The sequence below is a fragment of the Phyllostomus discolor genome, chromosome 12 (genome assembly GCF_004126475.2).
Source record: "Phyllostomus discolor isolate MPI-MPIP mPhyDis1 chromosome 12, mPhyDis1.pri.v3, whole genome shotgun sequence".
Taxonomy (NCBI): domain Eukaryota; kingdom Metazoa; phylum Chordata; class Mammalia; order Chiroptera; family Phyllostomidae; genus Phyllostomus; species Phyllostomus discolor.
The window spans coordinates 14,358,580-14,376,043 of NC_040914.2; the positions used below are offsets into that span (position 1 = coordinate 14,358,580).

The 17,464-nt window shown below is 41.0% G+C and overlaps 1 pseudogene; it reads left to right on the top strand.

Annotated features, from left to right (window-relative positions):
* Positions 1-2,997, top strand: part of LOC114511422 — a 38,977-nt pseudogene extending 35,980 nt beyond the window's left edge.
* Positions 2,998-17,464: the final 14,467 nt, after the last annotated feature.

Sequence of the window (17,464 nt, forward strand, 5' to 3'; positions counted from 1 at the left end):
GGTTTTCTGCATGTAAGATTATGTCATATTTTCAAAAAGGATAGTTTTTATTTCATTTGTTACCAATTTATGTACAACTTATTTCATCTTCTTGCATAAATGTTGTGGTCCAGACTTCTAGTACTATGTTGAATATGTGGAAAAAAGAGCATTCTGTCTTGTTCATGATATTAGTAAAGATTTTTGAGTTTCTCCATGAAATATTGTGTTAACAGTGGGAATTTATATATGGTTTTTATTATAGTGAATAGTTTTCTTCTATCCCTATAGTCAATGCCTTTGTTAAAACCATAACCACTTGTCTCTAGAGATTAATTTTCCAAGATATTGAATCAGTAGGTCAAGAAATAAAGTGTTGCTCAGACTGACAAGTCTTTTAGATGATAATCTTCCAGGTCTACAGTCATGAAGACTGGTTTGGCCTGTCTTTACTGCCTAATAATTTATTTAACAAAAGGTAAAAGCTTTTTTACTTACTGTAAACTACCTTTGTCCCCAGAGATGGAAAAAGATGGCAAGTGTGCATTCAGCAACATACATAAAAGTTTATAAGGGAGTGGGACTTGACGTTTTGTGAAGTCAAAAAAGTTCTAGAAAAATATCAATAGAAACTCATAAGAGAAAAATTGTACCTGAAGATGAGGTTATGGGACATATGTGCTGGAAAGGGACTTTTTGTGCTACTACTACAGAGATATCTGAGGGAATAGTTAAGGTATCACCCTGAGACTTCCAGCCAAGATGGAGGTGTAGGCAGATACACTTTGCCTCCTCTCACAACCAAATGAAGGACAACAACATTTTGAAAAACAAAACATAACCAGAACTTCCAGAAAATCAAACTGTGTGAAAGTCCCAAAACCAAGGAGTTAAATAGGAAACATTCATTCAGACTGGTAGGAAGAGTGAAGATGAGCAATCAGGGTGAGTGGATACCTGGCAATGTGACTGTTTGGTCTAGGTGGAGGCTGGCAGGCTGGGGTGGGCAAGGCAGCAGCTGGCAGCCTGAGGAGGCCCACATTTATGTGGGTATTGGCACCAGAAGGGCCAAAACTGCTCATGGGTAGCAGGGGAAGTGACAAAAAGCTGGCTAAGAGCTGAGCAAGTGGCATTGTTCCCTCTCAAACCACTCCCCCATATGCAGTGCCACAATGCAGAGACTTGTCCTGCTCTGCTTTGGCAAATACCTAAGGCTCTTCCCCTTACAATGTAACAGGCATGCTGAGACTAAAAAAAAATATTGATCAAATCAAGGAACAGATCACAGCTCCAAAAATAGAATTAAGCAAGAAAGAGACACCTGACCTATGAGTTAAGAGTTCAAAACACTCATAATAATCAGGATGTTCACAGAAATAGTTGATTATGCTGACAAAATTTAGGAAAAAGGAAGGCTATGTAAAGTTAAATAAATAAAAATGTACAGGAAGCCAACTGTGAAGGGAAGGAAATAAAATATTTGGAGCAGAAGGAAGAAATAAACATTCAGCCAGAACAGAATGAGGAAATAAGAATTCAAATAAATGAAAAGAGGATTAGGAAACTCCAGAACAACTTAAACATTCCAACATTCAAATCATAGGAGTGTCAGAAGGAGAAGAGGAAGAGCACGAAATTAAAAACTTACTTAAAAATAATGAAGAACTTCCCCAAGCTGACAAAGGAAATAGACTTCTAGGAAGTCAAGGAAGCTAAAAATCCCAAATAAATTGGACCCAAGGTAGCACACACCAAGGCACATCATAATTACATTACCCAAGATTAAAGATAAGGAGAGATTCTGAAAAGCAATAAGAGAAAAGGAGACAGTTATATACAAAGGGGTTCCCATAAGACTGTCAGCTGAATTCTCAAATAAAACCTTGCAAGCAAGAAGGGGCTGGAAAGAAGTATTCAAAGTAAAGAAAGTCAAGGGCCTACATCCAAGATTAGTCTCTACAGCAAAGTTAACATTTAGAATATGAAGGAGAAAAAGTGCTTCCCAGATAAGGTCAAGTTAAAGGTGTTCATCATCACCCAGTCCTTATTATATGAAATGTTAAAGGGAGTTATTTAGGGAAAAGATGATTGAAAATATGAACAGTAAAATGACAACAAACTCACAACTAACAACTGAATCTAACAAAAAACAAGTAACCAAACAATTAGAACAGGTACAGAATTACAGAAATGGAGATTATATGGAGGGTTATCAGTGAAGTTGGAGGGAGTAGAATGGGGGAATGGTACAGGGAGTAAGAAGCATAACTGGTAGATACAAAATAGACAGGGGTATGTTAAGAAGAGTCTAAGAAATAGCCAAAGAACTTGTATGTATAACCCATGAACACAAACTAAGTGGGGGGAATGCTGGTGGGAGGAGTATACAGAGCACTAAGGAATAAAGGGGTGAAAAATGGGATGACTATAATAGCATAATCAATAAAATGATTTTTTAAAAAAAGGAATCACCCTGAGGTTATACAGGGCCAGAGGGCAGTTGCAGCTCTCTCCTTACATATAGTCACCTGAACTTAAACAATTGTTCTGCAAATGTAAGGACCATACTCTGGTGACCTTTACACAGCTCACTGGGGACTGTGAGTAGCTGAGATCTCTGAGGAAGCAGCATTGATCCATGTCTCAAGCCCACTCTGAATGTGTCACATTCTGTTTCTCCACAGAGCCTGTGAGAGCACCCATCCTCCTAGCCAGCAACACCACAGTTACAGAGAATAAGGATGCTGTGGTTATGACCTGTTACTCAAATGCAATTTCTACCCAGTGATTTTTCAATGGCATGAATCTGCAGCTCACAGAGAGAACGAAGCTGTCCAAGGACCACAGAAGCCTGACCATAGACCCAGTCAAGAGAGAAGATGCTGGGAATTACCAGTGTGAAGTCTCAAACACCGTTAGTTTTGTTGAAAGTGCACCCCTTGTGCTGACTGTGAAATCTGAGTGACCCCCTTCCCCTAATATGGTGTTAAACCCTAAATAAATTTTTGCATCATTAAATATATTTGTTCTGAGAGTAAATAACTCTTAAAAGATTTGCACTGAGTCAATATGCACTAAAAATGTGAGCTGACATTGCCATTACTGTTGATTTAAGGACACAGTTGAGACCAACATCCCTTTAGTTTGGTCACATGTGTACCGTGTCCACAGAGGAGGTAACACTGTGTCCCTCAGAGGATGAGCAGTGGTCCCGTGATAACCAATGGGATCAGGTGAAGTGCATAGAGAAACTGAGCAGTGTCTCTTCTCCATGCAAACATGTGGAGGCTCCAGGACACAGTTGCAGACAATGGGAATGGACATGAGGACACACATGTGAGTAGCAACACTGATCTTAGTCTTTCTCTTAGATGTCTTTCGAAAGATTTCTAAATTCTCTTGAGTATTCTTATTTGTATGTCAATACAATTATCTGCATGAGTTTAGCACATTTCTGTCCTTTTGGTTATTAAGATATAATTGGAAACTTTAGTAACAAAACCCAGCTTTAGCTAAAATGTCTTGTTTTACCCTGATGCCCTCAGCATTAGAAATGTCCTCACACTTGAGAGAGTTAAGTTTGATCTCTTTGGTTTTTCGGTATCTGTTGGAGAAGAGGACACCACCCAAATCTAGAGAGACTGCAGTTGAAGTGTGTGGGTGAGGCTTCCTAACCTCAAGAGGCTGTTAAAACTCTCATCTTATGTTTTATCAAAAAACACTCCTTAGAGCAAATTATGTGATGAATGTCAGTTCCTCTGCACTTAGGTAACTAATCAGGCTAAATCAGGTGACACCAGCCATGTTGTAGGATCGAGAATACAGCTCTTTCTTAGTGATTATATATGATGAAAGTAAAGATGACCGTAAAGAAAAATACAATGTCTGAGTAAATATCTGCAGAAGCATAACCTTCTGGGAGATCTCATCGTGGCTCTGTTCAGGGAGCCACAGGTATTTTGCACCTGTTTATAAATTGCAGGAACTGATGAAGATGCAAACTGAGTCTTGGCTGTAAGAGATCTCAATGTGTTTCCTTCCTCTGGGAAGAAAGCTGTTTTGTTATGACACAGGGGCCTTTAGACAGGTGCTTCTTGATTGCAAGCCTCTGACCTCCAAATTTTCAGAGAATTTTCTGCATGATATATTTGTAATTTGTTATTGAAGATCAATTTAGCCTATCTGAAATATACAGAGTGTCCTTAAAATCCTCTTGCTAGTGTATGGTTCAGAAAGTGTCTGTCACAGGGGCCTGTGCCCATCAATTAAAATGTAATTGTCATGTGCCCAGGCTCTTTGGGAGAGAAGAAGCATAACTTGGGTGAAGACCTTTGAAACCATGATGTAAAAAGACATCCTATGAAGATTTTATGAGAGGTTTTACTTTTCTGTAAAGCCAGCTACCAAGAGAGATGCCTTTATTCTTTCCCCTGTTCTAAAGTCTCCACAGCCTTCTGTCTTAGGGATGATGTGTTCCGGCTCACTACACTATTGCACGGCCTTTAATAAAGTCTTCCTTGCCACTTTAAATTTGCTTGATGCACACTTCACTCTGACGTCACCTGCTTACTGTTACTTGATCCTGTCATCTTGCTCACAGTACCCATCCTTGCCATATTTTCACATCTTCCAATTAATTTTAATCTGGCTGAAATTTCCCAAGTAAATGTATCTAGTTGTCCTGTCTACATCCTGAATTCATTTCTGCAGCAAAAGGTGACCTAGCTGCTATGATTTTTCTGGGAACAAGATTGCTTTGAAGTGGCCTTTGCCTTAGAATCAGAGAAAAAGGGCAGGTATGAAAGTCTGCACCTCTGCAGCACCCTAACCATCAACAATGTTCTCATTGTACATATATTTTTACTCATCCCCAAGGAACAAGTTTACAGAGGTTTAAAAAATCTTGTCATAGAACTCTGAAACTAGAGTAAACATGCTCGTCCCTGTCACATCTGCCCTGTGCAGGTCTACACTGGACAGCCCTCTTCGGTGCCTCTTGTGACAAGGACCTCAGGTAGAGGTCAGTGTCCTGGAAACCTGATGCACTAGGCAGGAAAAGTTATGAAACAAGAAACATGGGAGAACAATCAAGGGACAGATGAGATGAGCATCTCTTTGGGGACTAGGAGTCTGAAGGGCAATGGAGGTTTGTAAGACTGGGGACACCATGAGTACAGAGGATTCAGTGAGGGAGGAACTTGGCCTAATGGGTAGTCAGGTTAGCAAAGGGATTGGTGTTGGGCCTGGGCAAGGTATGGAATGCAGGGCAGGCTAGAAGTTGAGGACCAGATTGAAGGCCAGAGGTGTCCAGTCTCTATTCCAACCCAGTGGAAACATGTCAGCAGGGTTTCAAAGTGTGGTCTGAGGACTGCAGTTTCCTGATAGCTTTGGAGAGTTGGAATAGGTAAAACTCACCCCCATACTGTAAAGATGTGCCTCAGCTGATTCAACCATTTAGCAGTGTTTAAGGGATTTGCATGTCTGAGAGGCTGACTGGGTGCCTGGAGAGAGGCAAAAACAGTGTCTGGTGGTGTGTGTGCTTGGGAGGGGGAATTGAAGCCTGAGATGAGATTGGAGTGGCAACTTCTACTTCTTTGTTGACCAGTGACACTATACTTTCTGTCTCTGAATATAAATGCAACGATACATTTGAAGACAGAATGAAGATGGTCTTAAATTTACCATCCACCTCTCTTGGTAAGTATGGCCAATTTTCACACCCACAATCACCCCCACACACAGCTGGTTTCTTTTCAGTGACTTTGCACCTCTCAGCTGTTCTGAGAGGGTTCCTTGCACACTAACCAGAAGCTTATCCATTAGAGGAAGTAAATTATTTGAGACCTTGTTTGGTTCCTTTAAATTGTTTCTTTAAAAAAAAAGCTATTGACCTGGCTGGCATAGCTCAGTGGATTGAGCACGGGCTGTGAACCAAAGCATCACAGGTTCGATTCCCAGTCAGGGCACATGCCTGGGTTGCAGACCACAGCCCCCAGAAACCACACATTGATGTTTTTCTCTGTCTCTCTCTCTTTCTCCCTCCCTTCCCTCTCTAAAATAAATAAATAAAATCTTTAAAAAAAGCTATTGTCATAAATAACTCTCCACCAACTCCTTCTTCTGCCATAGAATGCACACTTTCATACTAGAACACTAACTCAGTTTAATGTCTTCAGAAAAAGCAAATTTTTCTAAAAAACAAATAGAGCTTCAATGACCACACAGAGCAACTGACTTGGAAAGTTCCCCAACTCCTCATCTGAGACATCTCTGTCCTCATCATTCCTGTTTTTTTTTTTTTTAAATGAATGTGTCATTTTACACCTTAGACTCTTCAACCGTCCTGAATAATTGATATTTTCAGTCCTCCAGATGCAATATTCTTGACCAGTTTTTCCACCCCAACCAACCTTGTTCCTCCTACCTTGGCCCCTGATCCACTGACAGTGATAGAAACTTTGTGCCTCCTCCTTCATCATGTGCTCTGGAGGGTCTCAGATGCCTCAAGACTGAGATCCTGAGCCTTAAAAAGCTACCTGTAAACAGAAAATGAACCCACAAGAAACATATACTTTAGAGATAGCATGCTCAGAATTTGCCCTCTTAGGGTTCCATGTTCTCAAAGTTATAGAGGTCTTAAACTCAGATTAATTGTGTTAAAGAACACATAACATTTCATTCACTATCCTGAACCAATAACCAATAGACTTTTTATACTTTACTAGTGGTATGTATATATGTATACTCATATATTTGTGTATATGTATATAAATACATATATATGTGTATTTGTATATATGTGTATACATGCATTATTGTAAAGCAGAGCTCTAGTAATAATAAACAGTAAAGTGGAAAATCTATAGCTATGGAAAAACACCCCATTCCCACCTCCCCCAAGTACCTAGAACATGAGAGAACAGGGTGTGTCCTCCGGGGTTTCCATGTAACCAACAGAAAAAAATATTAAGGTTTGGGGACCCTGGGGTTCTCTGTGTGGTGCTGACAGACCCAAGACCAAGGCACAGTAGAGGCTAAGGCCAGGGGAAGAGGCAGGTCATCCACTCAAAAGGACACATGTCTCCATCAGCCTTGTTATTGCAAGTGAGCTCCACAGGCCAGCAAGATCAGCCTTTCCTGAGAGCTTGTGCAATGCAGAGTCACCCCACACCTGCCAAGTCAGAATCTGCATTTTTAACAGGATCTGCAGACTTTCCCTGGGCACAGGAGAGCAGGAGGGCCTGTTCTCCATCCATATCACAAGATCTCATTCTGACTGGGCATCCATGTTAGCAGGGCAGCTGCTGAAGCAGCATTTCTAGGGTACACCTGTGCTTCCCAACACTCACAACATTTCACAGCCAATCTGATGCACAGCAGTGGTGAAATGTCTATGACAAGTTTTCCTGAGTTAGTCCCAGAGTGATTGTTCTGAAGGGGAAAATCAAATGTGAAAGAGAGAGACAACTGTGGGGAGGGTACTGAGCACCTGGCAGGGAGCTGTGGGGAATATCCAAAACATGGACATCCCAGGCTTGTGCTTCTCCAAAGTGTGTGTGCGTGTGTGTGTGTGTGTGTGTGTGTGTGTGTGTGTGTGTGTGTGTGTTCAGAGGCCTCAGCATTTCTCAGGAAGCCTAATATAAAAAAAACAAACAGTGAACTGGAAGGAGGAGACTGGTGTGGCAAAAATGAGGGGAAGGGGAGGGCCTGAGGCAGACACTGCTCATGGCCCAAGTGACCAAAGAAGTGATCTTGCCATAAGAGAAGGCTCAACACACAGGGAGGAGGGACAGCAGATTCTATCACTTTAGACAGAAGTGCCTGTGAGCCATACTGTACCTCAAGCTCTTCTCGTAGAGGAAGGGACAGAGCAGACTGCACACATATGGAGTCCCCCTCTATATCCCTACCCAAAGAGGACTTGTGACCTGGCAAAATATTTTGCTGTCAAGTAAGTAAGAGACAATTTCTGTTGGTAGAAGAAAGTAAGGAAGTCAAAGACTGACTGGGATCTGCTGGAAAACACAGCCCTCTGAGATGAGATAGAGGGCTTCTTTCATACCTGAGGGGAAAACACAGGGAAGCAGAATAGGATGCGGGAGAGAATAAGCAACAGGAACATCTCCTGAACTGGAAGGGTGTAGGGTCAGAAAAACGTCAAATGCTCTTCATTTCTTAAGTTATTCATCACTGAGTACTGAATTTTGAAAACGGACAATAGTAATAACAATTTATGTCAGGTGACATCAGAAGAAAAGTTAACAAGAATCACTAAATGTCACTCTTACCAACAACCACAAAAATGGGTAAACATATCACAGCAGATGGTGGTACCTGGGATCACACATTCAGTCACACACAGGTTTTGACAGACACTGGAGTACAACAAGTTCCCCCAAGACCCCGTCAACATGGAGCCCTGTCAACATGGGGAAGGGACAGGCAGAAAGATCTAGGTGTGGTGTCAGGAAACCACAAATGTCATGAAAGGAACAGAGAAGGGACAAGTCAGAAAGTAAAGACACACGGTCTTTAAAGGAGTTGGGGCATGAAGGTGTCTCTCAAATACAAAATGGAGTGTCAGCAAGGGTCTGAGGAACATAAGGGCAAGTGTCGGGCAGATACCCAGAGAAGAGAATTTGAAACACAAAAAAATAACAGGCTCATGCTGGTGAAGTCAGGGTGGCCATACTGCTGACCTTGACCTTGGGAGACATACACACACTCATACTCACACAGAGCAAGGCTGAGAGAGGAGGAGACCTGCTCAGGATCCAGGATCTCATCTCTTCGTCTCAATACAGAGATCCAAATATTAATCTATTTCTGTTTTTCCTCCTGGTCTCATGCTTAACCTTCTGGAACCAGCCCACCAGTCCTGAACTTGCTATTGTGTCAATCGTTGCTGCCAAAGAAAAGGATGTGTTTCTGTGTATCTTCAGTAAGCCTCCCAATGATGTAGGTTTTATGTGGTAGAGGGGCAGAAGGGAGAAACCCTAGTTAACGTATCACCTCTATTGCAGTAGACTTAAGAGGGTATATGTAACCAGTCCTCCATACAGTGGTTTAGAGAAAATAAATTCAGATTAATCCTTGTGGTTGCAATCATCACCTTAGAGGATAGGGGATCTTACTCCCTGATAGTCTGCCTTTGAGATAAAACAAGAGATTTGAACAGTTCCATGTGTACAGTGAGTGATTTCTCTCTGACCTCTGGGTGTCAGGTGGGGTGAACTCTACTCACACACAGGACTGACAGCCCTGGACTCTGCCTCCATCCCCCTCTGTATCACGCCCCAGGGTGGGTTTGGACATTGATTGTAAACACACACAGTGAAGACAAATTCCTAAAATCAGAGTTTCCTTTGTGAATTATACCCCTGAACATAGTCCCACAAACAGAAGAACCAATTTAATGGAACAAATCATTAGAGAGAGACCATTCTCAGTCTAGCCTTCAGAGACCCTCCCAGTGACCGTGGCTTTGAGACATAACTTGCAGGACACAAACAGGGCCTGTCCTGATGGGATCCCTGGAATCCAAATGGAATCTCAGTTGGGCAGCCTTTCTTCAGGCACCTATTGCAGCGAACCTGACTCAGGTGACCCTGTGAGCCTGTCAGGTTGGGCTGGGCTTCATGAAAAGGTCTGACTGGCAGCAATGATTTCCCAGGTTCCTGTGTCACAAAGCTTTTGAGCTGGTCCCCAGCCAGGGCTCACCCTTAGAACCACATCAAGGCAAGGGCAGAGCCGAAATTTTTACCCCTCACTGTGTGTAAAAAGCAAAGATGAGCAAGATTCCCAGGTGTTTTGTGGACTGTCCCAGAAAGTATAAGAGAGTCCACAGAAAGATCAGCATTCCCAAGGAGGAACAGAGAAGAAAAGATGCTCCTGGTGGTTCCTCCTCCAGAAAGGGTCAGCCCAGGAAGTTATCTTTTGGTGTCAATCAACCACAGGTGCCTCTTATTTGAGCAGTTCCCCTATCTCAAGAATTAGGTCAGATGCTGTGAATACTTTAAGGTTAATACCCTGACAATGTGGCAGTCAAATCTTCATTCTCCTTCACTGAGAAGAAACTGAGGCACAGGGAGATACAGTCTCTAAATTTGAGTCTTACAGGCCATCAGCAGCTGATCAGAGTCATCTGAGGTCTGTCTGCAGCGATAGCTTTATCCTCTCCTCCACCCCAGGAGACCTTTAAGGCATCTCTAGATCTTGAAACCAACCATTGGTTTTGATTCTTTTGTATGCTTCCTCAGCTCAGATGGATAGATTCTAACCTTAAAAAGTGATGAGATTTAATTAAATTTTACTCTAGAACAAAATTAGCTACATTCACAACCAGGAATGATATTGGAAATGTTCAGGCTTCCACCTCAAATAGCGCATCCACACCTTTCTGCACTACACCTGGAACCTCTTGTTTGTTTTTTTCCTGATGTGTTGCTGTCACTCCATCTGGAGTATAAAAGAAAAGAACTTTGCCTTCTCACCCCTCACTCTACACCTAAAAGCATCTCAGGGATTCCATGGTCAAACCCCAATACTGAACGGACACTTTAAGAAGTCTGTAGTTTCTAGACACAAAGCTAGACATAAACACTCATATGCTCTTGATGAATTTAGAAGAAATAAGTGGTGTATGAATGAATCAATATGTGTTCAAAATCTTTCAAAGACCAGATCCTGGATGTAGAGTCCTTGGAATTGTAATAGAACAAGAAAGGCTCCCTGTACCTCCAGGGGAAGAGCCCCATGTTTCAAATGCTTTGCTTCATTCTGGGGAAGTATTCCTCTATGCATTGGTCTTAGGCCCTAAACAGTAATAATTTTTTACATACAAAATAATTTATTTTCTTTCAAATTGCTATTTCATTACCCCCTCATATAAATGGTCCACAAAGGCCAGAATTTAGGCAACTTCCTGCTGCCCACTTGTGGTCCCACACTCTTGCATTTGTATAAGCCCTCCCTGCCCTCAGCAGAGGGGGAATAAATAAAATGACCAAGGGCAGAGCACATGGTTCTGCTGCCATAGATAGCTCCTGCCTGTTTCCCTCACTTTTCTAGCTCATTTTTAGACTCTGCTCTATTGCTCATTGGCTGACTGGTTCATATCAGTCACATTCACCTTGAATATCCTGACACATCTCTTGGCCCTGGGGCCTGAGTACTGACCTGACTACCAGCCTGCTCCTGGTCTCCACGTGTTATTCCTGCTCAAACTTGAATCTCCAGGATGTCCTGAGATATTGTACCTATAAAAACACACCTTGGTTGGACAATGGAGGTCTTTTCAGCCTGACGGAATGACCCCTTATCAACCAGGCCAGTCACCTGTTCAGTGAAGAACCAGAAGTTTGGGATGATCTCTGATTTTCAGTCCACTGTCTTTCCATGATCAAACCCCAATACTGAACTGACACCTTAAGAAGCCTGTAGTTTTTAGACACAAAGCTAGAGGACTTACAATCTCTAGCTTTCCAATCTCTATGGAATCCCCATACATTTATTATTTGATACACAGACCTGCCTTATTTCTTTAAAAACAAAAGTCGGCTGAGTGGTGCAAGTTGTAAGCTCTGCATGAAGAAACCTTTGGAGGACTCAAAGGCACCACACAGGGCAATGTTCTCTCTATTATCTTCATGTCAGAAATACCTACACCCAACATCAGAAGCAACAACTTCAATCCTGAGGTTTATTGTTTGTGTTTTCCAAATAACAGTGTTGTTGAGCATCTTTTCATGTGCTTATTGACCACTGATATATCTTCTTTGATAAAATTCATATTCAAGTGCTTTTCACTTTTCAATATGGTTTTGGTTTTGTTGTTGCTGTTGAGTTGTAGGAGAATTTTCCATATTCTGCACAAGGGAGAAAAATAGCTGAGCATTCAGTGGGGGCATTTGGAGTCTTGAGAGTAATGAGAGACTGTAAGATTGAAACACCAAGAATGCAGAAGTTGAGCTGAGGTAATTTAGAGATTTGTGTCAGGAGGAAAGTTGGAGTGAAGATTTGTCAGACTAGAAAAAAGGTTGGCATAAAGCCTATGGAAGGTAAAGAATGAAGCCAGTCTTGGAGAGGTGAAAACCAAATTGAGTGTCAGAGATGTCCTGTCTCCAGTTCCAACAGAGTAGAGATGTGTGCTGCTGGCTCCCAAAGTGTGTTCTGCAGAAACAGTTTTCACAGGGTCTGGGAGTGCTGTAAAAAGTCTTATTTAATTCTTATACCACCAGATGTGTCTCAGCTGAGTCACCAATTAGCCTTGTCTTAGGGAAATTGTGTGTGTCAGTGAGTAAAGCTGACTAGAAATTTATAGACAGGCAAGGGAGTAGCTAAAAGTGTGTGTGAGAGAGGGGGGATTGAGGTCTGAAATGAACTTGGAGTGAGCTTGGTCTTTACTTATGGATTGACTCCTCAAAGTGAACTTTCTGTGATTCCACAGGTAAGTAAGAGCCGTGTAACAAGTCACAGTGCTGGAGTAGTTGATGCCAATGATCAGGTCTTCTTGTCTTTGTCTAACCCAGGATGTAACACTCCCATCTGTGATGGATGCTGCTCTGCCCACCTGATGTTATGATGGTGGGTGTGATAGCACCCAGGTCATGATGAGTATTTCTAGCAACGTGGTCACAACACAGCCTCCCTTTTGACCTTTCATTTTCCCTGAGCCTAGAAGCCCATTCAAAATGAGGTTTCTATTTTGGTAAATGCCATGGTCTGGCTACAAACCCAAGAAATCAGCATGTAATTGTCTAAGTAGGTCTCACCAGAGGCTTCACAAATTCCTTTCTATTCTCCTGTCATTGATGAGATAAAGGTAGAAGTACATCAACTTGTTCTTTAGTCTGGAGGACATGGCCAGCTGGGCCCAGACTATTGGAGCCATAGTAGGCTCAAAGAGGTGGAAGATCCCAGAATGGTCACAGATGAGGGTGTCCCCCAGCTTATGCTTTGCTGAAATTGCTATCACTAGAGCTGATGTTATCACTGGTGTCACTGTCATCACTGATGTCATTGTTTTAGCCCTTTGACAGGAGCAGGCATTTACTTACAACCTTTGAAACTCATGAGCCTCACTAATGCATTTAGATAACTTATTTTGTTTATCTTTAGTTGTCAAGCCTCTAGTTTTTTTTGAAAATGTGCCCCTTAGGCTAGATGTGAAAAATCCCTGATCTTCCTCCTCTGTTATTAAACTCTAAATAAAAAAAATTAAAGATTTTATTTATTTTTAAAGAGGGAAGGGTGGGTGAAAGCGAGAGAGAGAGAAACATCAATGTGCGGTTGCTGGGGGTCATTGCCTGCAACCCAGGCATGTACCCTGACTGGGAATTGAACCTGCAACACTTAAGGAATTTTTTAAAGACTTGTTTTGCACATCTTTAGCAGAAAGGTCCCTAGTATTTACAATTAAGGATGACATTAATTATTGGTCTATTGACTTTTCATGATGATTTTGGGGTGGAACTGACTTGGTGGTTGAACACATCCATTTCTTTTGCTACAAATGGCCAGCTTCATGGGCTTGCAACCTGTGAAGTCACTTAGAACAGCCCTTGGTAGGTTTAATCTCTGTCTTAGCCATCATCCAATTCTTTATGGCTTTTGAATAAAGAGCCCTTCATTTGGTAAATACTTTTTCTGATTCTGCTTCTGCTTCTAGGATTGATCCTGGTTTGAAAAAAGTGATTGGATCCTATTGGGGAATGCAATTTGTAATGTGACCTTCAGAAGGTGATACCAACACCCTGTAACCTGGAGGAGCTGTAGAGGGATGTGGAGGAATTTTCTGCTTTTTTCATAACATTTTTGTCATTACAGGTGTCTAATGAGCAGAACCACCCTACCCCCACCCCTGTAGCTCACAAAAGGATGGTTCTCTGTCTCTGATGTAGTTCAGAGTTGTAAGTTTTTATAAAATCTCAGTAAGCTGGTTGAATGTGAATATCATTAAATAGACACAATAGTCTACACTAAATATTTCTCCTTAGAAAAATAGTCAACAGGGTGTGAGAATGCATGTGTGTGTGTGTGTGTGTATGTGTTGGTGATCCAAAAAAAAAGCAACTGAGTCCTCATCTCACAGGATAGAAGACCTTGAATTAGATAATGCTTAAAAGTTAAAAATAAGGGACTTCAAAGGATATTATTGAGAGATGTCTTTGGTTCCATTTGGGGAATCCTGTTTGTTTGGGGCAGACATCTTGAATGTGGCCCAGACAGGGAAGCCAGAACTTTTCTGTGATCACATTGAATAGCACAGACAGGGACACAGGGCTTATCACAGTAGAGTCTGGTGCTGTCGCAGATACGAGGAAGAACATCCAACAGGAGGGACACAGAAAATGGCTTTGCTCACACTGTGAATATCAGACCAAGAATAATAACTTCATGGTTTCAGCCACAGTGGGAGTTAAAATCTCATCAGAGTTGCAAGTGACCACACTAAAATTGTAAAATTGCCCCCTTGGGACAGTATACACTGATTAAAGTTTGTCTGAAAAAAATCAAACTTTTTGCAAATTTGTGCAAATTCCATTAGAAGGGCACTGATATTTTTCGGTGTTAGTTTTCCTCTTTTTCAAGATCAGAAGCATACAATTTAAAAATTATACTCCTCAATCTGTGGCACAGTATCCTCACCAGTTTATAAATGGTGTGCATTTTTAAAGAATAGTATTATTCATTTTACTTAACTGTTTTTTACTTATGTTTTTGGAAAGAGATTGAATTTGGAGCTTCCAGAATGGTCTTCAAAACTGGACCAGAGATTTACCTTGCAAATAAAACATGCTGCTACTTTCTGGAAATGGGCAACTGCACTGGTCTCTAGGCATAGCCCCTCTGCAGCCTCTGTAGCAGCAGTCAAGGACCCACCACCTCCATGGCCCTGAGTGCTGGGAAAGGTACAGCATATATATAAACAAACCAGTTCCATCTTCTAGAAGTGTCACATTTAAGGTTTTTTTAGAGATTTTGGAAATTGCTGTGTTCAGTGTATCAGTTGTTTTTTTTTTGTATTTTCCAAAGGGTTTATAGAAAATTAGTTAAGCCACTTTGGGGTACATATTTTAATTATTAAGAGCACCTCAAATGAAACATGTGCACAGACAAGAATTTCATCCTCCTAAATTCTCAACCTGATCCTCTCAGACTCTTTCCTCTTTGAGTCAAGGTCAACTCCATCCTTTCTACACTCAGGTATAAAATCTTGGCATTATTGGTGATGCCTCTCTTGCTCTCACAGTCATCTCTAGTCCATCAGCTCACCTGCAGTCTGTTTCCAATGTGTAGATGAAACCACAGCTTGAAGGTCCAACCCAACATTTCTTCTGCCATCAGGTAATGTAATAGTTTTCCAACTGGCCTTTCTGCCGCCTCCCTTACACAAATATCAATCACACTAGAAAAAGATCTGTAAATCTTACAGATGAATTCTTTTAAAACCTATTTCAGGTTATTTTTTGTTTGTTTGTTTGTTCCCAAAGTTCTCCTGTCCCTTGCATCTCAATCACAAAAAACTGCAATTATTTTACCACGGTCCAAAAGGCCCCACATTAGTGATGCTCAAAGTGCTCATCCACATAGAACACAAAGTTTAACAAGGAACTCAGTGCTCTGGTTCCAAAAGCCTTGCAGTAAAGATCATGTAAGCTGAGGACACTAAGTGATGTGGTTGGTATACTTTCTGTCCCAGGCTCTTTAATTTCATAAAAATCACTATTTCGTAGCACTGCCCTAGAAAATCCAGTTCCTATTTATATGTTCCCTGTCATTCTTTGTATCCCATCTATTCTGGCCACAGTGTTTTTCTGACCCTCAAGTATGGCAAGCAGCCCCCTGGTCCAACTCTACTGCAGAAGCCATTCTCTCTTCCTGAAATAAGCTTTTCCAGAAATTTCCTTGACCTACTTGTCCCTGTTCCATATCTTCCTCAAATGTCACATAGTCATGAAAACTTTTCCAGACCATCTTACATATGAGAGTACCTCCAAACCCACCCATTTTTTATCACCTCCACCCAACTTTATTATCCTATAGAGGACCTATCACCACTTTAAATGCTGCTTGTTTATTTTTTTGATTATCTTACCTCATCAATGAAATATCAGCTGCATTGGGCCAGGGACTTTCATGGTTAATGTTGTGTCACTTCATCCTCTATAATCCTATGCAGAATATAAGCTCATTATTTAAAAAGGCAATTAACTTCCCTGTTAATAATCACACATTGTAAAGTACATAAAATCTCTTCAGTTTTAGTGCATATGAAATGTGAATGGTTCCAGTACTATTAACCTGTAGGAATCATGTAAGGAAGGGTCTCCTCCCTGATATCAGTGGCAATGTAACACAAGACACCAAACTTCAAATTTTGCATGACTGGCACAGTGAATAACCTGAAAACAAATTCAATCACTCTGAGAAATTATTATTTATTTTCACAAGATACCAAAGACATAAAATACTGGCTAAAGTTCTCTTGAGAGTGGACACTGGGATGCTTCTAAAAGTCTGTCTTCCTGGGTTATTATGACTACTCAGTCTCTTGAATGGCCTTGAGGAATCTTCACTCTTCTCCCACTGTGTTTCAGAGATAAGGGGCTCACAGTGGAATTGTCCTATAAGAAGGTACAAGACCCTGCTGAGCTTGTCTATGGTCCTCTGTGCCTGCCTACCCATGCTACATGGACTAGACATATGGATCAGTGTTTCTACTTTTTAATGAATATTGAGTCTATGAGACATATCCTAGTTCGCATGTGTGGTCTTTTTCTTCTGTGACATCACTGCTAGATTTTTGAATTCCTCAAAAAGGACACATTCATTAAAGACAGGATAATTTACTGTCTATAGGAAATGATGTAGATATTTTGAAAGACCATTACAGTTTTAAGAGCATATTGATTTTTTTCAAAGGGCAAAGTATTTATACTTATTAACATGACATGGTCATTTCATACTCTCTAATAACATGCTCATTAATTGAAAAAAATGAGTATGAAAATTTTAAATAAACATGATTATCTTCTTGTTTGTAAAAAATGATATTATTTTTAAAAGGTTTTATTTACTTATTTTTAGAGAGGGAAGAGAGGGAGAGAGAGAGAAACATCAATGTGTGGTTGCTGAGGGTTATGGCCTGCAACCCAGGCATGTACCCTGGCTGGGAATTGAACCTGGGACACTTTGGTTCGCAGCCCATGCTCAGTCCACTGAGCTATGCCAGCCAGGGCTAAAAAAGATATTATTTTAATAAATGGCTTTAATAAGGGCAATTTTTCATTTATCAAATGAGTGATCATATTTTTGTAAAAATAATGTTTACATTAAAGGTAAAGCAATTATATTCAAAGCTAAAATGATTATGAAACAAAACTAAGAACATCCATTTCTAAGCTAATCTACTTATGAAAATGAAAAAGTTGATGTCGCGTACACATGAATTAACAAAAGAGAGGCAAGCTAACAACTAAGT